The sequence below is a fragment of the Pezoporus wallicus genome, unplaced genomic scaffold, assembly GCF_028554395.1.
Source record: "Pezoporus wallicus isolate ANWC-B61680 ecotype Strahan unplaced genomic scaffold, APGP_CSIRO_Pwel_v1 contig_6996, whole genome shotgun sequence".
Lineage (NCBI taxonomy): Eukaryota > Metazoa > Chordata > Aves > Psittaciformes > Psittacidae > Pezoporus > Pezoporus wallicus.
Window position 1 is genome coordinate 2,792,510 of NW_026637899.1, and position 21,718 is coordinate 2,814,227.

At 41.9% G+C, this 21,718-nt stretch overlaps 1 protein-coding gene across 23 annotated transcripts in view; it reads left to right on the forward strand.

The window, feature by feature from the left end:
- CELF4 (CUGBP Elav-like family member 4) overlaps positions 1–21,718 on the forward strand; it is a 748,158-nt gene that overhangs the window by 686,326 nt on the left and 40,114 nt on the right. For 20 of the 23 annotated variants that reach the window (XM_057408129.1, XM_057408133.1, XM_057408128.1 and 17 more), the window contains one exon: positions 16,123–17,593. The exons of 1 other annotated variant lie outside the window; for it this stretch is intronic. The gene's annotated coding sequence lies outside the window, so the exon portion shown is untranslated. Of the gene's footprint in view, positions 1–14,213; positions 14,302–16,122; positions 17,594–21,718 lie in introns of those variants that run through there. 2 more of the 23 variants (XR_008972036.1, XM_057408125.1) reach the window with 2 other exon arrangements.

A 21,718-nucleotide genomic window follows, 5' to 3' on the forward strand; every position in this document is an offset into this window, starting at 1 on the left:
TTTTAAAACAAGTGTGGTCATTTTCCTATAGGACCTTAGAATAAGAGCAGAGTCAGCAAAATCGTTTGATACTGGGACACTGGGGAGAGCAGTACACAAAAAGAGCAGAGAGGAAAGAAGCAAGTTATCAGTTTGCAAATGCAAGTACTTAGGGAGAGAGCAAAGGGCAAGTTGTTTGAAGCTCAGTGTATGAAACCATAAAGGTCTAGGACTTAGGACTTCAGGCAGGAGATGTTCTTCTTAAGACGACCCTATGCTTCATATGCTTGAAAGCTGGTAAATCTGTCTCTGGTGCAGTTAGTCAAAAGAAAACATCAGTGTCATGAGCATGCTTTTTTGTCCAAATAAAGATGATATGGATGGTATAGGCCAAAGGCAGGGCACAGCCCTCTGGCCCTAAGGAAAAGTGAATTAGCAGAGAAGGTTAATGCAGGAAACTGGAAACTCTCAATAAAGTTAACATTATAAGTTAGCTCCAACACATGGTTCACAGGACACAGGTCACTTGTGCATCATTGATCAGTAGGCTGAAAATTACCTGATCTTTTTGCCACTGACCTTTGAGAGCTGCTGCAGAACCATGAATTGAGGCTGTATGGGGTAGTGTTTGGCACTTACACTGTAGGTATAAAGAAAAGGGAGGCTAAAAAACTCCATGAAACCTGCTCTGCAGGGGAAAACTGCTACAGGAGTTGGCAAGAATCTTAATAAGGGGTTGCAGAGTGCTCCATCACTGTGAGCACCTTAAAGTGATGTCCTTATAGTTTGGAAGGCATATACAATCAGCTGCACTAGAACACTGTTTCTCATTCCCACCGTTATACCCAGTAATACATCAAATGCAATAATTGCATATTTGAATAATTCATGGGTATGGTAACTTTGGCCAGATACAAGTGAATATCAAAACTCTGGTCTCTGAAGTGTTTGATTCAGCTGTAGCAGAGAATTGAAGGTTTACTGTGCAAACTCTGTTTCTCATGTGTCTTTCATCCTGCCCTGTGACTGCAGCTAGAGAAAAGACAGGTTTTATTTCAAATGGTTCATTTTTCCACTTAGCTGAGGTTCATCCAACATTTTTGAAATATTGGTAGAAGGCTGAGCTGGAGGGGAAAGGAGAACAGCAGTCAAGTCATTTCCCAACCAAGAAGCACACTAAATGATAACTCGGTGCTCTGCCTGGAAAGGTACTAACCACAGCCATGATCAGCCAAAGTTCTCAAGCAGCGTCAATCAGCTGCTCCTCTGAAGTCAGTGAAGTGATGCTGATCTATGGCAGCCAAGGATTCAGGCTCGCTACTACTTATTCAACCCTAAATGTTCTCCTAGTAGAGATGTTTCAATTATTTGTGGTTCTGGAGGGAGACACAATTGTACCATTCTGGATCCTCTGGTCTTTTTAGAGCAGAGAGACTAAGGAATGAACATGCTTGTCTCCAAACACATCACTATGGCTTATTTTAAAAATCTCTTTATACAACAATGACATAGAAGAAAATCTCTTGCATCCCTGGAAAGCTGCAGTTGCACACTCAAGTGATCCACTTTAAAAGATTTCTCCCATTACTGGGAGAGATATTCTCCCTTCTCGCCTCTCTTCAGATGTCCCCTTTTTCCTCCTAGGACAATCTAGGAGCTGATTTGTCTGAAGCACCCATTCTATGCAGAGCAGCATAACTAACAGCCTCACAGCAACAAGATGTCTACTTTTAAGATTTCTGGCTATATGAGGCCAGTACTTGAAGCCCACAGACATCTTGTGGCTGATTTGGGTGGGGACCAGGGCCCTGGTTGTCAAGGCAGAGTCTTAAAAAGCAGGTTGTTGTAAAAGAAATAGGCTTTCATTACCTTCATTTCTAAGGATTTGGAAATGATTGGGCAATGAAACCCATGGGCTGTGCAGTCAGCTACAAATTAGTCTTTCCTGGATAAGATACCATTTTTTTTTCTCCTCTCTTGAAGCATCTCCACTCATCAGAAGAGGTTGCATCCCTTCTCCTGTGACATATGACCAGCAAATGTTTTCCATGCTCATGCTCCCTATTACCCTCTGTGCATTCTGCTTGCATGGCACACATCGCTCCATCACGACAGACTGGGCACTGAGAGAGGGAGCCAAGCAGGCAGCTCAACACTTGATTAGGAAACTGGGCTCTAACATGTCAGTTCTTGAGAGATTTGGTGCTTTCTGTAGGGGGGGGTAATATGAGTGTTTTCTGTCTTCTCCTCTTAGCTTACAAGGACATTACTTGGTACAAATTGTACAGACCTTGTTAGAGAAAATCCCATCAGGAATTCTTAAAGGTCTTTCTCCTGTTCCCCATGAGGACCAGTGTAATGCAATTTAGAGAAGGGTGTACACACCCTGATCAAGACTACAGGAATACCCCGCTCCTGGAGAAGCATTCCTAAACTTAACCTGAATGTGGGCCTTCTCAGTAGATGGCTTTGTTGAAGAGCATATTAAAGGGCTGTTAGTAAAGGCATTGGACTGGCATCATGGTTGGCTTTGGGGTCTTTTCTCTTTCAGCACAGCCAGACGTTCTGACTGGTTTCTGGCACTCACCAGTGATTCCTGGAAGTAACTCCAGGATGCTGCTGAGGATTAAAATGCAAATCATTTCTTCCTTCAGAAATGCTCTGAAACAAGTTGTCCTGAGGATCGTATTTAGCTGGAGAAGTGCCGGGCCTGTGTTTCACCTGGGAAAAAAAAACCAGGCTTTAACGGAGTGATGATGATTTGTGCCAGCTAAAGACTTGTTGTGGGATTTGGCCACTTACGTTCAGGGAGCAGAAATCTTCTGCTTTTTCTCTTCTGATCTCTCAAATTGCCTCTGTAATTTTTCCCCAAGTTATGTGTGCTCAGTGTGTTCTGTCGATGTGAGAAGTGGTAATGTCACTCTGCTAGGAGTTTTATGGTTCACAGAAGGTAGGATTTGTATTGAGACAGACAGATAGATGGATGTCTGGTGCCTGAACACAATGTATTACTGAGATTGACCCAAAATTTTTAACATTAAAACCCCAAACGATAGACTAAGGGTATCTCTGGGAGATTCCAGATGGATTTTGTCTCTTTCTTCTGATTAATATAAGCCTTTAGAAGTGTATCATCCCTGTCCCTTTGCCCAAATAATTGCAGAAGATCAGAGTAAAGAAGGATCATGAGCAGATAAGTAGTCTTCATTTTCTCAGGTGTCAATGTAAAAGGAGGTCAGACATGGCACACTGGGAAGAATACACTGTTAGGGGGGTTCTGATTTGCATTCAGTTAAAGAACTGTTCACCATGAAAAAGAAGGCAGCAAATCCCATGCATGGGGCAAACACAGGAAGGGTAGCGGTGATGCTCGTGTCCCACTGACAAGCCAGGCTGGGGGCCACACTGAGATCTGGGCTCTCTCAGTACATGAAGGGGAAAGGGAACGGAGCAGAAGTGCCAGCTGATGGGAGCGGTAGGGACAGCACCTTGCCAGGCTGCCTGCAGAGCCTGGAGCTGCCTCCTAATGAACGGGAGCGGCTGGTCACAACTGGAGGCGAGCTGTTCCCCATTTGTTTGTGCTCCTCGGAGTGGCAGGGATCCGCTCTCCATCAGAATAATCCAATTAACAAAATGATTCATATTAGCAGGCACATCTGTCTGAGGCCAGAGCAGAACCCTGGTGTTAGTTTAATAAATGGTGTTCATTAAACTCAGCTGAAAATATAATCTGGAGAGACTGATGGGGTGAACAGAGCAAAGAATAAGCAAAAGAAGTTAGCAATTATCAGATGTCATTTGTTCTACTGTTACCACAGAATTGGGGCTTGTTTGCTGAAATCTTAATTTCATTTAGCTGAGGCAGAATCCATCAGAGAAGCTTATGCTGCAGCTATGATTCCTGTTTGTCAGACCTTGGCAGGGAATGGGGCATTTTTCTTTTCCTGTTTTCAATCAAACCGAGCATTGATGGAGCACAGAGCCCAGCAGAGAGCCCAAGGGCAGGAAAGATGGAGAGAGCACCCTTGTCTTTGCCATGGAAAGACCACTAAGTAAAGTTCCCTGTGCTGCAGTGCAGAGGATGTCGGTAGCACATTAGGACAAGGACACTTGACATTACCCGTGCAGCACCAATTGTAGATATTCTCAGATCCTCTGCCATTTTCCCTTCCCCCATACCAAGGGGATTTATAAACACTCCTCATTTGCTTTCAGGAGCATTTTACACTCTATAGGTGCCAGTGGAAAAGACTCTACAAAGGTTGAGATATTCTCGGTGGCCAGGTCAGGGAAATTCCTAGCAGCCATGCTCTGGTGGCTGACCAAGATGGCTCAGCATCAACCTGTGGAGCACAGGGGAGGACACACAGACACTGAGGTGCTCCAGGCAGCTCACATGTTCAGAGTTCATCCATCAAGGTCCCAGCCACCTCTCCAAGCACAACTCACACTCTGTTGCTTGGCATTAGTATTCCGGGCCACAAGTCTTCACATGAAACATTGAATCTAGAGAGCTTGCTCTTGGGAGGGGGAGCTGCCTTCCCCATTTCTCGTTGAGCAGAGACAAGCTTCTTGGGCCTGACTTACAGAAATTTATGGTCAGCACTTGAAGATTAGCTGGACAACCTGGGTTTTGTGAGCTGCTTTGGTGTTATTTAGTTTTAACTTCTCCCCGCAGGTATTCAAACGTTCTTTGGTGTACCCCAGAGGAAGGCAAGAAAGGCTTTTATACTTATAGACTTGCCAGGGCAGCGCTAAAGTCCCAGCCAGTCAGAAAAAATCGAAAGAATAATAGAGGAAAAGGGAAACCTTGACCTCATAAGCTTTCAGCGTTGATTAGTTTGTTGGTGTCAGGAACCTTTTCTTGTTCAGGGCAGAATAGATGTGAAATTATTTCTTTTTCCCTCTTCTCCTTAATCTGCCTCCTCTACTCCCATGGGAAAGGAGGAGCCAGTACCTGCCTTCCTGGAGTTCTGCTTCAGAGGAAGCAAGTGAATGGACCTGCACACCAGCAGCGAGGGCTGGTTTGGTTTATTTCAGAGGCTCATCTTCTCAATGTACCCTTTGGCAAGAGGCTGAATGCCTTCAATTTCCCTCGAAACTGTCTAAGAATCAATTACAGACATGAACTTCTCTGGAGATAGTCAAAGGTTTATCTTGCTCTGGAGAGTGCAGGAGAGGGGGAGAGAGTTGCAGAGACTGGCAGCATCTTTCTGACATTTGCTATGGACCCCACCATCACTAGCAGGCTTCATTCACAGCTATGGAAGAGGGTGAGACTTGCACTCAATCCCACCTCTACCCCCTCACTCAGGTAAATCCCTAACCCTTAGGCACAGGGAGGATCATAAAGGCTTAGGCTAACATGACCCTGTCCTTTGTAGGAGACCGGTGAGAAATTCACTGAATTAATTGCAGCACAGAAAACATCAACTGACATCTCACCAATGGCTTGGGTGAAATGAGCTCTTGGGTCTCACCTTGTTTCCTCCTAAACACATCTCTATAACATGCATACCCTGACTGCTACTCAAGTTGGCAAAGGCATTTGAGACCTGAGGACTAGAAGAGGGAAGAGAGGTGAGAATCTGCTGCACCCGGGGGTAGCCTCTCTAGGCACATAGGCCATTGAAAGCTCTCACTGCCAAAGTCTATCCATAGCTGTCTTTGTTTGTCGTGTTGGTACTAAAAATATAAACAACACTAAATAAAACAACCCAAATTTACATTATATAGATCATAGTCTTAGAAATTATGAGGACAGGTAGTAATCCTTTCTGCAGCTCTTTTGAGGTCTTTTGAGAAAATTGCAGGATCTCAAGTGACTACAGTATTTTCCTGACTCTCAAACCAATGAGACCATTAATATTAGCATTAAGAAGTGAAATTGTGGACATGAAACTAGAACATCACACACCCCTCTACAGCTTAAGGTCATAGCCACACTTCAGCTTTTAGATCAGCTGTGGTTTTCACTTCCAGATGGTCAGTGTCTCCCCTACCACCTCACTTCTGTCAGCTGAACGGCTTGTGTGATAGCTTCCTGATGAGTTTAAAGTCAGCTAGACCAGCAGCAACCCACTGTATCAGCCATTTAAAGTGAAGAGATCGAATGGAATTAACACAGGTTACAAGGCAAAGCTCAGCGGCAGAGCTAAAGGGGTCCAGCCTTGGGGTTCATCCATGTGTCATCAGCGAATGATGGCACATCCAGCCAGCACAGCTGCAAGCACAAGGGGACAGGCTTCATAAGCACAGGCTGATGATGAATCAGAAACCCAGAGGACAGAGACTGATCAGACTCCACCGAATGCAAATGGAATTTGGGGTTTATTTTCAATACTTTTTTCAAAGCATATTGAAATAATCTTATGAACTCACCATCATGGGAATGAAGGAATCAGCACATTGGTTTTCAGTGCTTTAAAAACAACAACAAAAAAATTCGTTTTGTTTTGGTTTTCTTTTTAAGTTCTCAGACAAAAAGTTTTGATTATTTTTAAAGCAATCATAATGTTTGACTGATCACCTGCATTTTCCACCAAGAAAGGCTTTGAACAAAAATGTGATCTAGCTCTAAATTAGAACCATATAAATACCTCAGCTATAGCAGTGAAATGAGTCACATACATAAGTCACACACATAAGTGTTTTCAGAATCAAATTCTGAGATACTAAAATTTGCCATGAGCTGTGAATACTTCAGAGATGGAAACTGCTCCAACGACATGGAGGAATTCTTGTCATCTCTTTCTAAAACTCAGAAAGAGTTATCATCTCCTTAGCAAAAATATCTTCTTTCACAAACATCGTACAGAATGTAGCTTCAGGAAGGTGTTAGGCTTTTTTTTAACAAAAAAAAATTAATAACATTTAATAATTAATAGAACTGTGTAAGCTTATTAAGTCATCCTGGGCTTTAAGCAATTTGAAATACTTGGGGCACTGATTTCTACCTTACTGCTCCTCACTGGAGGTACATTAGAGTTTTAGTGCAATTAAAATGAAGCAGGAAATATTTTTAGCTAATTGCACTGTGCACCTTGAAGGTAATTTGAAGCTGCAGGCAAAAAAAATAAAATATCAGAAGGAGTAATTGAGTGTTGCAAGCTGAGAGTATGTGTTCCTAGCTGCATTCTGATTTAGAGGGGTGTAGAGGGTAGGGGAGGTGCTGAACAGGCTTGGCAGAAAAAGTTTGAAATCTCACCTCTGGGGAATGGTCCCATTATAGAAGCAGACCCAGAAGTGCAAGGCTTCTCGTCAGAGATGATGCAAGGTGCACATACTGACATGCAGGGCAGTAATGCCTGTGGATGAGTATTTGATGTACTTGGGGAAGTCTTGCGTGACAGTGGGGCACAAGGTGACCCCACCATTCCAGCTATGGGCAGGCCAGGTATCTCTTGTCTCCTTACCACTGTCTCTGGGAGTCACTGAGGACCCCTGCCAGGGTTTTCAGCTGGGAGAATTGGGGTCTGCTCTTTTCCTGGATGCAACCCCACAGAAGAACCACCCTAAAAACTCCTTCTGCTCCTGGTGAGCAATTACAGACCCAGTTCCTCATCCCCATCCTGGCAGACACCTGTGGGCTGCAGTGTCTCAAGGTAGGCACTTGAGACCCAGGTAGGCTGTATCAGGCAACCTACATGGAGGTCACTGGCGGCATAACTCTACTTGATGAAATCCATATGATGGGCTTCATTAGCAGTCTTGAGATCATCCTGGGAGGTGCTGTTGTCTGGTGGGGAAAAGGAAGGGGGGAATGGGTATAGTATCTCTATCTAACTCTCAGCAATAAGAACAGGAGAGTGAAGCATTGGATTCATCAGCATTTTGATAAGCTCGAGTCAATCTACAAGGGGAAAAAAGCAGAATCAGAGGATAGTCGGCACAGAAGCTCACTTACAGCTTCCCAATTAGATTTGGTTCTCAACCATGTACATTTTTTTAATTAAACTGTTTGTACAATGCTCAGGAGATAGCAAACGCCTTGAGGCCCCCTTGTAATAAAGAACCTTTCATTATGTGCGGAAAGGTAGCTACTACCAAGCTTAATTTCTTCTCCCACCTAATGTTCACCAGCAGCAAAAACAGGAGCAAGTGCTCTGTATGAGGCAGGGCAAATGCTCCCTGGGGCATAAGACCCACCAAACTGGCCATCCGGAGTGAAACAAGCTACAGGCTTTGCTGGAAAAGTAGCCACATAACATACATTTGAACTTTATCATCACTGCTTCCCAAAATGACCTGAGTTTATTGCACTGGCCTTTGCCTGCAAAGTCCTTGGTTGGTAAAACACAGCTGAGAGAGAAATAGGAGGCCATAGGTATGTTTGCATGACCAAGTAAATCCTGGATATTGCTGAGGAAGGCGACTGGGGCTGTGAATGCTCAGCCCTTTTTTCCATTGCTCCCTATGGCAACCCCAGTTCTGGGCAGACTGGAGCTCCTTCCTGCACCAGCCCACCCTGCATCCTGGCTCTGTCCTATTGCAGCCCAGCTCTTCCTCCCAACACACATCTCTTTTGGGGTGTCTCCACGACCTGTAATCCCCATCACACTCTTGCCACCATCAGGGAAGGGGTGAGAAAAAGCAACACCACGAAGGGAGCCAGAGACATTATCTGACTGTCCAGGCTGGCTTCTCCATGAGTGGCTGCTCCATTGTGGCGCTTTTTCATCTGCTGCTTGAGACTAATGGCTCTAGAAAAACAGATAAATCAGAGATGGCATAGTTATTGCCGCTTGACACTTTTTCATCAAAATGGCTGGGGGAGGGGAGGGTGACCAAAAAAGTGACATTTTGACCAAACCGGATGTTTCTGCAGCAAATTTACATTCTAGCAGATTAAAAAAAAAAAAAAAATGCCAACAGCAGAAAAAATAAAACTGTCTTGATTAAAAATGTTGGCCTTCAAAAACACTAAATTCCTGTTAGAAATTGACTGGGTTTCAGACTGATTAAAAAAAGACAAAAATTAATCCATTCCTCTGGCCGTCTCCCCCACCCCAGATTTGTTTTGGGTTTTAAGTTAAATATTCACAGGAAAGAAAGCCAAAATAATGACAATTTTCCCCAGGAAAATAATTATCATTTTTCAACTAGCTCTTAATGTAACATAGTTAAATGAGAACAATCCTAGTAACAACACTGCACAGCAAGTAAGTCATATGATTATTTGAAGAAAGGGCATTGCGATTTAAGAGCTAGTTTTTATCATCACCTTTAATATATAAAAGCGAAAAATGAGACAGGGTCACCAAGCATCCTAAAAAAACACCCCAGAAAACATTAGCATTTGAAATGCTGGACTCCCATCTCCCTGTTAGATCACAATAGCTTCTCTGTCTGTACATGTTTAATTGTCTCTGTTAATATGTATGTATAGTACCTCTGTATGTATACATATGTATGATATGTATGTGTGCATATTCATGTATATAAAGATTCATATATACAATCTGTCTCTTCTTTAACCTTCGGATGTTAGAAATGAATCATCCAACAAAAACATTCTTTTTTTTTTTTTTCCCTAAAAATAGCATCCCAAGAGTTCAGGTAAATGTATTGATTATGAGCAGCCCTCATTTAATCCTAGCATGGATGCAAAGTCCCCTTCACTACACTGTTCTTCCCACTCTAAGACATTTGGGCTCCTGATCTTGGACTCCCCATGACAGCCTTTGCAGTGGTTGCCACAGGGATGGAGCCTGTTTTGGAGGGCACTGCCTCTTTCCTCCACCTCTGCCTAGCAGTCAGGCAGGAGCCAGTGAAGGGGTCATGGGTGCAGATTGGTATCAGGGTATGGTGAAGAGGAGAGTTGAGTCAGAGGGAAAGCAGAACAGAGCAGCATTGGAAAAAAGTTGGTGCAGAGGCATAAAACAGAGAGAGAAATTGCTATAGAAACAAGGAAAAGGCAAGGGAGAAAAACACTGGTTGGAATTTTAATAATATTGATCAGCCTCAGATGCAATAGCTGTAAAGATCTGTCACCTGCAGGGAAAACATCTCCACAGCCTGGCTATAGGTGTACTTGGGCACAGACTCCAGCAGATGGAAGGATAGGATCCTGACTGCAGGTTTGGATGGGCTTGCAAACACACATGCACATGTGTATGTGTGTAAACGGAGCATAAAGGTAAAGATGTCTACAAATGTGGCAGGCACATGAGCAATGTTCAGCACAGGAAAAGAGCACAGGAGGTTGCTGGTTTGGTACTGGAAAAAGTGGTAGCCTTTGAGCTTCTTCAGAGGGAGAAGAAACTCCTTTCCTCCAAGACAGCACATTAAAAGGGATAGAGAAGATGATCCATGGAGACTTCACTAGGAAGGACCAGGGGGAAAGGCACAGTAATAGGAAGAGAAGTAGGAGGTAGTAGATTTCTGTGGTGGAAGAAGTTCAACATGGTAGCCGACCATGATGAAGCCAGTGTTGGACCAATTCTGTGGTCCTGCAAAGACAAAGAGCAATCCTGCAGCTGTAACTGGTTGTACCTGCAAGCTTAGCAGAGGCATTCATATTATGACAGCAGATAGATATTACCTGAGAGGTGTGTGCAAGATGCTACATACACATAGTAGTCCCTATGCTATATGGTGAAGGTCACAGAGCACAGGAGCTGTGTACTTCCAAAGGAGATCATCTGCACTTTCTTAGGTCATAAAGCTTTTAGGAAAAACCTGACCACTTGCTTTCGAAAGTTCGTTGTACATATGGACACAAATCTTGGTCCATGTAACAGCTTGACTTTGCCACACTAACAAGAATAGCCATCCCTCTGACATTGAAGCTGGGCAGTAATTTGCTCAGATGGAGATACCTGCATCTTGAATTCATTAGGACTTCAAGCCATGGTCTCAATATAAGGTTCAAGGGGAATAGTTTCAGGCTTCACTTATATGCTTCAGAGAAGAAGCTGGCTTGGAAGAGCTTTGGCATTTACCAGATGTATTTGGCTATGGTTTACTCCGTGGAGCAACTTATTAATCAGTGTTACCTGCAGCAAAGATACTTTTCTTAATCTATCTTTGTGCACAAACCCTAACTGCTTGGGAAGTATGCTACTTCTTTACCTCTGAGGCACCACTTATGAACTAGGGTGTATATACTTGTCTTCATAACCTTAACGCTTTTACCCACAAATTTACTTCAGCAATACCCAAAGGTTATATCTATTCCCAGAAAAGTGAATTGCTTTCCTTTAACAGATGAGTTTGGCTGGTGTTCAGCCACACAGATGCCTAACTTGCTGTTCAATTTCCAGCCACTGATGAAGCAGTCCTCATAAAATAGGTATCTAACTCCTCTGCCTACTCAACAGAGAAATGCATTTGCCTCTGTAGCCTTCCAGAAGGAAAGTCTGTTTGCCCAAGTTTAAGGCCTGAAAAAGGGATTGTGCACTTGAAATCCTGTTTCATCAAACTCACTTAATCGACCTACATATATTGCTGTTTATTACAAACCTTGCCTAAACTCGGGTACACCAGCTGTGTGGGCAGGATATGTCCCCAGAGACCATAGTAGACTCCTTCTCTCTACTGACTAGGTAGGTGCTGCAGAGCCATGTTTTCAAAGGACTGCTGCATTTAGTGCTTGAAATACAGACGCAAGTGAGGCAGACAGGACGACCACATGCGGCTTTCATGTGAAACTACATTTTCTGTTTTTTTGTTGTTGTTGTTCTTTTAGCTTCAGCAAGTCCTAATCCTTCACCTCTATATATATGTTTGCGTGTATGTACATGTGTCACATCCACAGTGTCTGAGGGTGTGTGCAGAGGACTGGCAGAGGGATGATAGTAACTTCTCCAAAGCCAGTGGTGACTAGGTGACCAGCCTCGTCTTTCCAGCTCCACCCATAAGGGAAAATACTTTCCCCAGTCAAGATTATGTCAAAGAACCACTTCTCATCTTGGTAGTTGCCTGGGCTTGCATACACCATTGCCAACGGTGCTGCTATGCCTGGCACTGCAGCCAGTACCATCACATATTCCAGTCCCAGACTGGAGATGTGTGCTGCTGCCACTTCCTAGGGAATAGAGCAGGAAATTATTTGTTCTGCCAGATATTTCCTATTCCTGCTGCCTCCTTGTTCTGTTTAGGGGAGCAAAGCCTGTTAGCACCTTTCCTCATAAATCCTAATCCATGTTCCTGGCATGTCCAAGGTAACGAAAGAGACAGGTCTTGCTATGAAGGCGCTGCCAGCTTTCCTTCCTCCCCCACGGGCTCTATTTCTTGTGGTATGACACAGCCAAAATCCCCTGAAGGAGAAGAGGGATGCTACACAGGCCATTTTCTCTTCCTCATGCACAGCCTGTACTTGAACAGCTGACATTATTTATCCTTGGGTACCCAGGAACACAAGTGACAACAGCTCTACCCTGGGCCATCCTCAGAAAGACAGTTTTCTCCCTCTTGTCTTGTGAAATAACTGTAGACCCAGTCCTTACATCTGCCTTGGGGTTTCCAGTCTTTTTCCTTCACTTAAACTCCAGGAAGCTCAAGTTGACACCTAGAGCTCATCAAAGGGCAGGTCACTGGGGCTAGGCCATCAACAAGGAGTTGGCTCCAATGAAGACAGCAGCCAACTGTGGGAAAAGTTCAGAGCTGAAGCCGGTGCTCAGTGCTGGGGCTTAGTTCAGCATCACCTTTTGTCAGATGAGCACAACTGCAGTAGCCAGAAAGCATGTTTCATCTCAAAAAAATTATAGAAAGAATAAAAAATAGAAAGCCAGAGAAAGAATCTTCTCTAGCCAATGTGCATGACTTCAGGCTGAGAACTGCCAACAGGATTCTTGTAACACCCCACTGCAAGGAGAAATCTCAGTTGTGTGCAGTGACTTTTCAGAAATAGGCTGGGAGGAGAGGTATGAGCCCTGCCAAGGGGAGAGAAAGGCAATACCTGAAGAACAGGGTGAAGAGCTACTGACTGAGACAAGTGTACCGTTGTGTGCAGTGATTTTTGGTATTTACTGAGGCAAAACTCACTGGGCCGTTAAAGGGATATTTTCCTTTGTAGGAAAGGAACAGGGTGTTTCTGGAGATTGTAGCAACCAGCCCATGGCACTTTCTTTTTACTTTTTATTGGTTTTCTTTCCTCTCCTCTCCTCTCCTCTCCTCTCCTCTCCTCTCCTCTCCTCTCCTCTCCTCTCCCCTCCCCTCCCCTCCCCTCCCCTCCTCTCCTCTCCTCCTCTCTCTTCTCCGTTCCCTTCTTCTCTCTTTTCTTGTCTTCTTCTATCTCTTCTCTTCCACTTTCCCTTTCTCTCCCCCTCCCCCTCTTCCTCCCTCTTCCTCCTCCTTTTCCATTCTCTTCTTTTTTTCCATCATTTTTTAAATTCAGGCCAGAGCCAAACACCAAAGGAGTAAATGTTCTTCTTTTAATGGTGCTGATTTAGGGACCATCGTACCATCCAAGTCCTCCTACAAGTCTGCTTCCCACACCATACCAGCATTGCTGTGTTTCAAAGCGCGCCGTCCTGTGAACTGCTAAATGGATATGCAGCAACCAGCAGCAGTTGCTTTTCTTTTTCTTTTGTTTTATTTTAATTTTTATATTTATTTATTATTATTATTATTGTTATTATCAGTAGCCAAAGCAGCTCTTGGTCTATTACTCCCCCATTTAAAACTTGGGATGTAATCGAATTAGAGCGGTACCTGCTCCAGAGTCCATCCAAGGAAGTGGAAAGGCTCCTGGAGGAGTTTGGCTGGCTGTCTAGCAAAGCCCAGGATGCTGGGGGTGGTGTGGGAAAGGCTGGTGCTAACGAAAGCATTCTGGTTGCCAGCAAATGTATTTATTTTCCAGACTTTGCAAAACGATCTCTGTCTGCGCTCATTCATTCAGTGCATGCTCTCCTCAACAGCCGCTGCATAACTGTTCACTGTTGATCGTGTGTCTACATTTAAGCGTGTGTTTTATGTGTGTGTCTCTGGCTAGGCCTCCTCCATCCTTTTTTTTCCCTTTTCTTTCTTTTCTTCCTTTTTTTCTTTTCTTTCTGTTCAGTTAGCTTGGTTTGCTCTCTTTTTCTTTTTTTCATTTTCTATAGTTTAATGGCAAGTATTTCCATTAGATCTTTTTGACTAATGCTGTGTTTGTAACTTTTTTTTCAATTATTATTTTTATATATATCTTCTTTCCCCACCTTTCCCCTGTTCCACACTATATATAAATATATATATAAAAAAAATCTTTTCTTCTTTTGTCATTCAATCAAATTCCAACAAAACCAACCAAGAGCCAGTCAAATCCACCACAGTCTCGCGCTGAGCTAGGAAAAAAGTTCACGTAATGACATGAAAGTGGAGAATACAGTCCCCCAGGCCGTAAGTTCAAATCAACTCGAAGTTGAAAGTGTGACATGATGGCGTCATGTAACAAGCTAAGAATTGGTTGCATGACATGCCGTCAAGTTTCGTGCAGGTGCCGTGATTGAAGCATTTTTCTTGGATGTTGTATCAGTTGATGATTGGCCAGTCATGATCACATGTGCCTTTTTTGACTTTGTGCTGCCACAATTTTTTGCTGTGCTCATTTTCGTTTCGTTTTTGGTGCTTGCAGTGGTTTCTTTATTTGTTGTTTGATTTCTCGTCAGCGTTTTATGCTTCTTTAGATGTCACATAGAAAGAAAAAAAAAGATGGATTCCTAATTATTTATAAAAAAAAAAAATGGGATTGTTGTAACTACAGATAATTTGGAAAAAAAAAAGAGAGAGAAAAAAATGCGTGGTTAATTTTTTTGCACTGGAAATCTTGTGATTAATTTTTTTTTCCGGAGAATTGGGGGCCTTTTTCAATTGACACCATTTTTTTTTCCCTTAGGATATTTCAAATCGCTCTCTAAAAATTAAAAAAAAAAAAAAGAAAAAAAGAGTAATGATAAGTAATGATAGTAACAGTAGTTTGAAAACTATAGCAATGCAAAAAAAGCAACCCCAAGAAAAGCCTCATTGTGTGTCTTTTCAAGAATTCCTAATTCTAAGGTTCCATATTACAGCAACTCCAGCCAAAATTAATTGTTCGGGGGAGGGAGGGATGGTTTTGAGTGGGAAAAAAACCCATACAGATCAAAAAGCAAAATGCATCTTTTTGTTTACAACTGAAAAAGGGTCCTTGACGAGTGTTTTTTATTTTTTTATTCTATTATTATTTTTGGTGTTGTAATTGTTTAGACTGCTGTGTACGGTTTGCTGTTTGTTGAACCAACAGTGTGAAAACCTGCCAGCATGGATTGATATTCCGCATGACACTTTTCCACCAGAGTGGACCTTTTGCAGTTTCTAAGTTTCTTGATGTAATAAATCACCAAGTGTATAAGAAGAACCTGCTTGCTAGAAAGAGATAAGAGCTAATCCTTAATGATTAAGCATCCTACTTAAATGTCAAGCCTAGTCGGATCATGATTACATTTTTTTTAAATAACTTTTTTATTTAAGAAATGTTAGCTTTACTTTTTTTTTAAAAAAAAAAGTTTATTCCAACAGTCTTCTTTTTATTTAACCTCCTATAAATTGCCTGTTCAAAGTCTTACTTTCTGACATTCACAAAGGAGTAGATGTTATTGGCAGCTATGTCTCCACAGAAAGCTCATACACTGTCATAGATGGCACCCATTAAAATGTAGAAGAATTCTTTGTCAATGCCTTTCACACTGCAAAAGCTCACCGAGTGAGATTGTGATCTGGCATTGTAAAGTATCACTTAAAAATAATTAAAATGCAGCTATCTGCACATACAGATTTAAGTAGACATACCCTACTATTGATTTATTATTGTCATTACAATTATTAGGAACAATTGTATTTTTCTCTATCATGATCGTGACTACCTTGCTCACTTCGGGTTTGATCCAGTTCTCACTGAAGTCAAGGGGAATCTTTCTGTTGACGTTGAGTGGGAGCAGAATCAGAGCCAATGCCTTCGAAAGCAAAACACCAAACCAGATGCCCCATCCTGTCCCAATTGAAGGGAGAAGAAAACATCCATGACTTTCAAAAGGAGCAGGATTGGGCCCAAAAGAACAGGCTTGTTTAAAATTTCATTTTCATTTTAGGTCTTTTTTCCCCCAGTTCCAAATATCCCCCCTCCTTCCCTACTTCCTCCTCCTCTTTTTGATTTAATTTGCAATGATCTGCTTCATTTTTTAGGGCAGCAGCTGAATGGGCTACATTTAGAAAAAAAAAAAAGTATATATATATTAAAAAAAAACAGGAACTGTTGGATTACACCTTTGACATATCAGCAAATATCAATCAAGCTGAAGACTTCAGAATTATTCTCTCTTTGATTGTTTAGACTGTAACATTTCTTCAAGGAAAGTATCACATCTGCTGACTTCGAAGGACATGCGCTTGAAAACAAACAAACAAATACATAAGTAAAATCAGAACAGGATCAAGATCAACCAGGATTTCTGAAGAGACACTGATATCACCACAGCGGCTTTTCTTCAAACAGGAGATGCAAACCTGGATACTGGCAAAGGAGTGCCTGTTTGCCACCAAGGATGCGGTTATCATGTGTGACCCATGGTAACAGTCACTGAGCATCTTTATCTGTCATTCCTTAGCTATATGGGGACCAAAGGACAAAACTTTTTACCGCAGACTTGTAGCTGTATGTAAAATATGGAAGTTCTTTCCTTTTCTCTGAGCTGTTCCTAAAACAGTTTTTGAGAGCGATTATAAGAAATATGTAAAAATTAAAAAAAAAAAAATAATAATAACGCTTAAATGCTTTTAAAACGGCAAGATAATAGTTCTTTGATACTTTGGGAGGTTCTTTGGTTATACATTAATTAGAGTCTATGAAGCTTTCATATGGTTTTCTGTATAATACGTAAGGATTGCGCTGTTAAAGGCAGGTAAGATGGATATCTATGAAAAGCAAAAAAGTAAATAAATAAATACATAAATAAATACATTAAAAGGCATAGAGAAGAGAAAGGAAAGATGGTTGATATTAAATGGAAAACAAAAAAAGGTTTGTAAATGCTTCTAACTCTCCCCATTTAAAATCCTAATAGTTGTACAGAATTTAAAAAAAGAAAGTTTAAAATACCTATATAATAGAAAAAATTAGACAACATAAAAAGAAAAAAAATAAAAAAAGCAAAAAAAAATAACTACATAGAAGTTAGCGTTAATGCTAAAAACAAAGATGTTGTAGAACTGTAATTTTTTGTAGAGTTTAGATTGAGCATAAATTCCTACTCTCTGCCAATTGCTGTTGGATGCTGTTATTTATCGAGGAGAAAGAGGAGAGAAATGGCTATTTTGGCAGCTTTTTTAACTGCGAGCATTCCAGCTATTAAAAAAAATAAACGAAACGAAACTCAATTCTGTAGACAATGCAAATGGGAAAAAAAGAAAAAAAAAAAAACAGCTGTCTTTTTATCAGACGTTAGTTCTAACTTGAACAATGAAACACAGCTAAACGCTTCATGTCTTCATGATCTGCTGTCCGCAAAATTCCCATCATCCTATGCTTTAGTAGCTTCCATATTTGCTCTAGAAACCTTCAGGGCAAGGTGTTAGCCTAGAACCTTAATCTTAAAAAATAAAAATAAAAAAAGAATAAAAAAAATAAAAAAGAAAAAATAAACAAAAAAAAACATAAGGAAACAATCTCTTTGAAGAACTTCTGAAACTGTTTACAAGGAATTTTGAAAAAACAGGGGGATGTTTAAAAAAAATAAAGATGCTGGCTCTGTTTCTCTGTAAATAAATTTGCATATTTTGTAGGACTTTTAATTGTAATGATAGAGAAAAACAAGGAAAACTATTTAATGAAAGCACGATATTTATCTTTGGTAAATGACTTTAGAGCAGTTAAAAAATAAGACATTGCTTTAAAAAATCTGACTCAGAAAAACAATGAATTATTTAAGAACACATATATTTTAAAGTATATCATATTTATTATAATTTATTTTCACAGTCTTAAAACTTGATTTACATCATTCTCACACTTGTTGCATTGATTGAGCAGTGTGATAATTGTTTCTGATCCTTTATATGGTTTTACTGTTTTAATGTTCTTGTTTGGTTTCCTTACTGTTTTTTATCTTGATCTCAAACTTTCTTCCTTTCTCTTTTTTTTTTTTTTTTTTTTAATTTTGTTATTTTTATTTTAATTTTAATTCCCTAACGGGCCTCATCTTACGAGTCCTTCTCCTGTCAGAACTCCCATGGGGATTTAGAGGGTTTTCTACATGAGTAAGAACTCAGTCAGACTGAGCCCACAGCTAGGAAGTACAGATGTGTAACGCAGCTGCAGTTCCATACAACTGCTCTTTCACTCTCAATTCCCTAAAACTCCTTGTAATCTTCTGTAATTATTGAATGACGCTTTCCAGCTTAGCCCTAAATAAAGCACAGTTTAAAAAAAAAAAAAAAAAAAAAAAAAGGCATGTTCTTTACTTCTTGATGGCTTTCCTTAATGTGTTTGCTTTGAGAACAAAATGAATCTATTTCAACTCTTTCATTAATATACATTGTTTGAGTATCAGAACAAATCCCTTTGTTATATGAAACGTATCTCATTGGATTGAATTAATGGCACTGTTTCATTTAACATCTGCTTGATATTCCACTGTGGTTTACCTTAAACCTAGTAGGTTAGAAGATCAAATAACGGTACATAGAAATTAGAGTCATTGTAGCTCCCATTTGAAGCCTGTTGTTTGATTTCACACTCATGGTTTTTTCATGCTGATAAGTATAGAGGCCAAAGCTCGGGACATTGCTCCTTTTGCTGCTCTGGGAATACCTTGTGAAATTCAGCAGTCTCCAGAGATGAGGTTCAATTTCTTCCTGAGCATCCCTCACATCTTGTCTTTTGAATGATTATATTTCTCCCCCGCTCCCCAAATGGCTGTACCAGATGAGCTGAGCTGAGGCTGAAAGCTGAAGCCTTTGCCTTTTCTTCCTGATTCTTGCAGCCACATCTGCATTTGGACAAGTTGCACCAGCTAAATCCATCTCTAAATGGGGCTAATGGTGCTTGTCCATAATTTGAACTCCACAGATGGAAGGAGTTCTATTAGTAGAAACTCCTATTATTACTATTATGAGTTACTAATGTCTGTTCAGGGCTATAGAAATAAATGAAATGTGAATCAGGTGGTGAATACAAGGAGATAATATGGTCAGTATTTTCTTTTCATCTGAAGGTAAAGGCAAATACAGAAAAGCATACATACACCCCAACCCCATCTCTGACTTTTGGTATCTTTGTTTTTCGGCAGACAAGATGCTCTGGAGAGGGCTGAGTAGGCTAAAGATGCGGGAATTGACCTCAAATGTAACTGAGCTAGAAAATCAGGGTTAAGTCTCTAGTAAGAAGAGTTTTCTGCTCCAAAGGCCATTCAGTGGCCTGCCCTGAGCTGTGGGGATGAAGAGAACAGAGACACATTCTCTGACTGGGCTGGGTTGAGAATTAAGGTGGAGCTGGAGAAGATCACCCTCTGAAGATGGAACACCCCACAACAAATTGGGAAGGCTCTATTTCCCACAGTGGCACAGCAAACGTACCATTAGAAGGTGCTGCCTAATCCCTCCCCGTTTCTCAGGCTGCCCTCCCCACTTTCCCTTGTGACTCTCACGCTTTCCAGAGCCCTTCCTTGCCTGCTTTGAGGTAGATGCTATGTCTCTGCAGTGGATTTGGGACTGTGAGGTATATCCTGATGCATCTGCAAGGACACGGCCATAAAGCCTGAGTAGGATGCGCTGCATCCCTGGGGCATCCAGCTGGGTACACTTCTGGCCGCTGGGACACAGCTGGGGGCTGGGGGCTGATGACTGTGAGACAAGATTTCAGAGTCTTGTTCCAGGTACCCTTCAATACACAGAAGACAAAATACCCAGTGCAGGGGAGAAACCATCTCCAAAGAGGAGGTTAGAAAATACCATTAAAGCTGCCTTTATGGCACAGGTCGGTACCCCAAAAAATAACTGACTTTGCAGAAACGCCACTGGGGTTACTGAACTGGGGAATCTGACTATGGGGACCAGTGGGGACAGCCAGGAGGGAGCATGCATGGCTTTCACCTTTCTCCCAGCACTTCCCCATGAATTGAAATGCAAGCTCTAAGAGAGGGTATATCTCCAAGTCCAGTCCCTAAAAACAGAGTGGGACTGCTGTTAGCCCATTGGAGGTTCTTTTACACTGGTGTGCTGGAGAATAAAGCAGTGCTGTGACCACGCTGCTGCCTGAACATGTTTGCCACACTCAAAACTCTGTTTACGGTAGACACATGGACCAGAACATGGTGTGCTGAAGCACAAATGTAGATATGGTCTTATGGTTGGTTTAAGCACCCTTCTCTGGGCTGTACAAACATATCAGCCCTGTTCTAAGATTTAACTGCTTGTCATACGGATAATCCATGCTCCTTACCAAAGAAAGTTCACCCCTTTACACTATAGGTGCCGTAAAGCAAAGCAATAGGCCCATTTCAACATGGGACTGTACCTGCAGGGCCAAGCAGCAGCCAAGGAAAACCTTAAGTCCTAAGTAATGAAAATGAAGAAAGAAGCCAAGCCAACCTGAAAGCCTGTAGCTGCCTGCCCATGTGCACCAGGATACAGCAGACTGGGCACCACACTCTATTACAGAGGTTCTAAAGCCACTAGCTGGCTGATGCTGGCTCCTGTCTTTTATCTGAGGCGGGTAAATCACATTACATGAAACTAAAGGTTTATTAAAGGTCAAACATCCATCCTTCGCCACAGCAGTCCTTGGCATCAGTATGATTACAGTAAACTGCAATCCCATCCCCTTGAATAGCTGGGGGCAACCTTTGGTACAAGTACACGGCATGGTTTACAGTCATTCTTTCTGGAGTCCCATGGAGACATCTCAGACACTAATCACATTTTTATGTCTCTAAGAAAGCTGTAAATGCCTTCCTTGAGTCACTCCTTCATATCACCATTTACTGACATAGCCACTCTTTCTTTGCACAAACACAAGAGGAAAAAATTCCTCTCCCCACTTCCACCCCATCCCCACTCCAGGCAGGTGTCCATGAGACAGGTTTCTTTTATTACAAGATGATCTGAGCTCTGTCTGTTTTCCCTTCACGTATCTAATATTGTGATACCACTCAGAAATGTCCTTGTGAAGCAAGGCGAGGACTTTTATTCCTTGAATATTCCTGTTTCCAACAACATACTTGTTCCAATCCCAAATACACCAGGGCAGTGACCACCCCATGGGTCTAGAAGCATGTGCAGTGCTCACGTTTGTGTTCCCAGGAAGAACTCACACATCACAGAGGGTTGGCAGATGGGGATATGCACATCACTGGGTGCTTCAGAGCAGACACTACCCAAGCAGCTGGTGCAAGCTTGTGCACAGAATCACTTGGAAAAGGAAGCTGCTGATGCTGTGGCCTAGGAAAGTCTCTTAACGAACTTCATTTGAAACTACCTGGCTTTTCCTACCGCTTCAGAGTTAATGAAACAGGAACAGGCCACAGTCTCAAGTCAGCCTGCTGCAGAGTCTGAAAATGCCTTTTGGAGTAACACTGCTGTCCTACTTCTTGATTAAAATCTGTTGAGAGAAACAGATTTTCAATCACACAGCTTCCTTCTCATGACAGTAAGCCCAACAGAGCAAACACATCCCAGGAAAATATTCAGAAGGTGCCAAATCAGAGCCCTTGCTCTCCATTTATTAAGGGAATGAGATCACTCCAATGTCTCATAGAAACAGAATCAGCAAAGGCTTGGGTTGGAA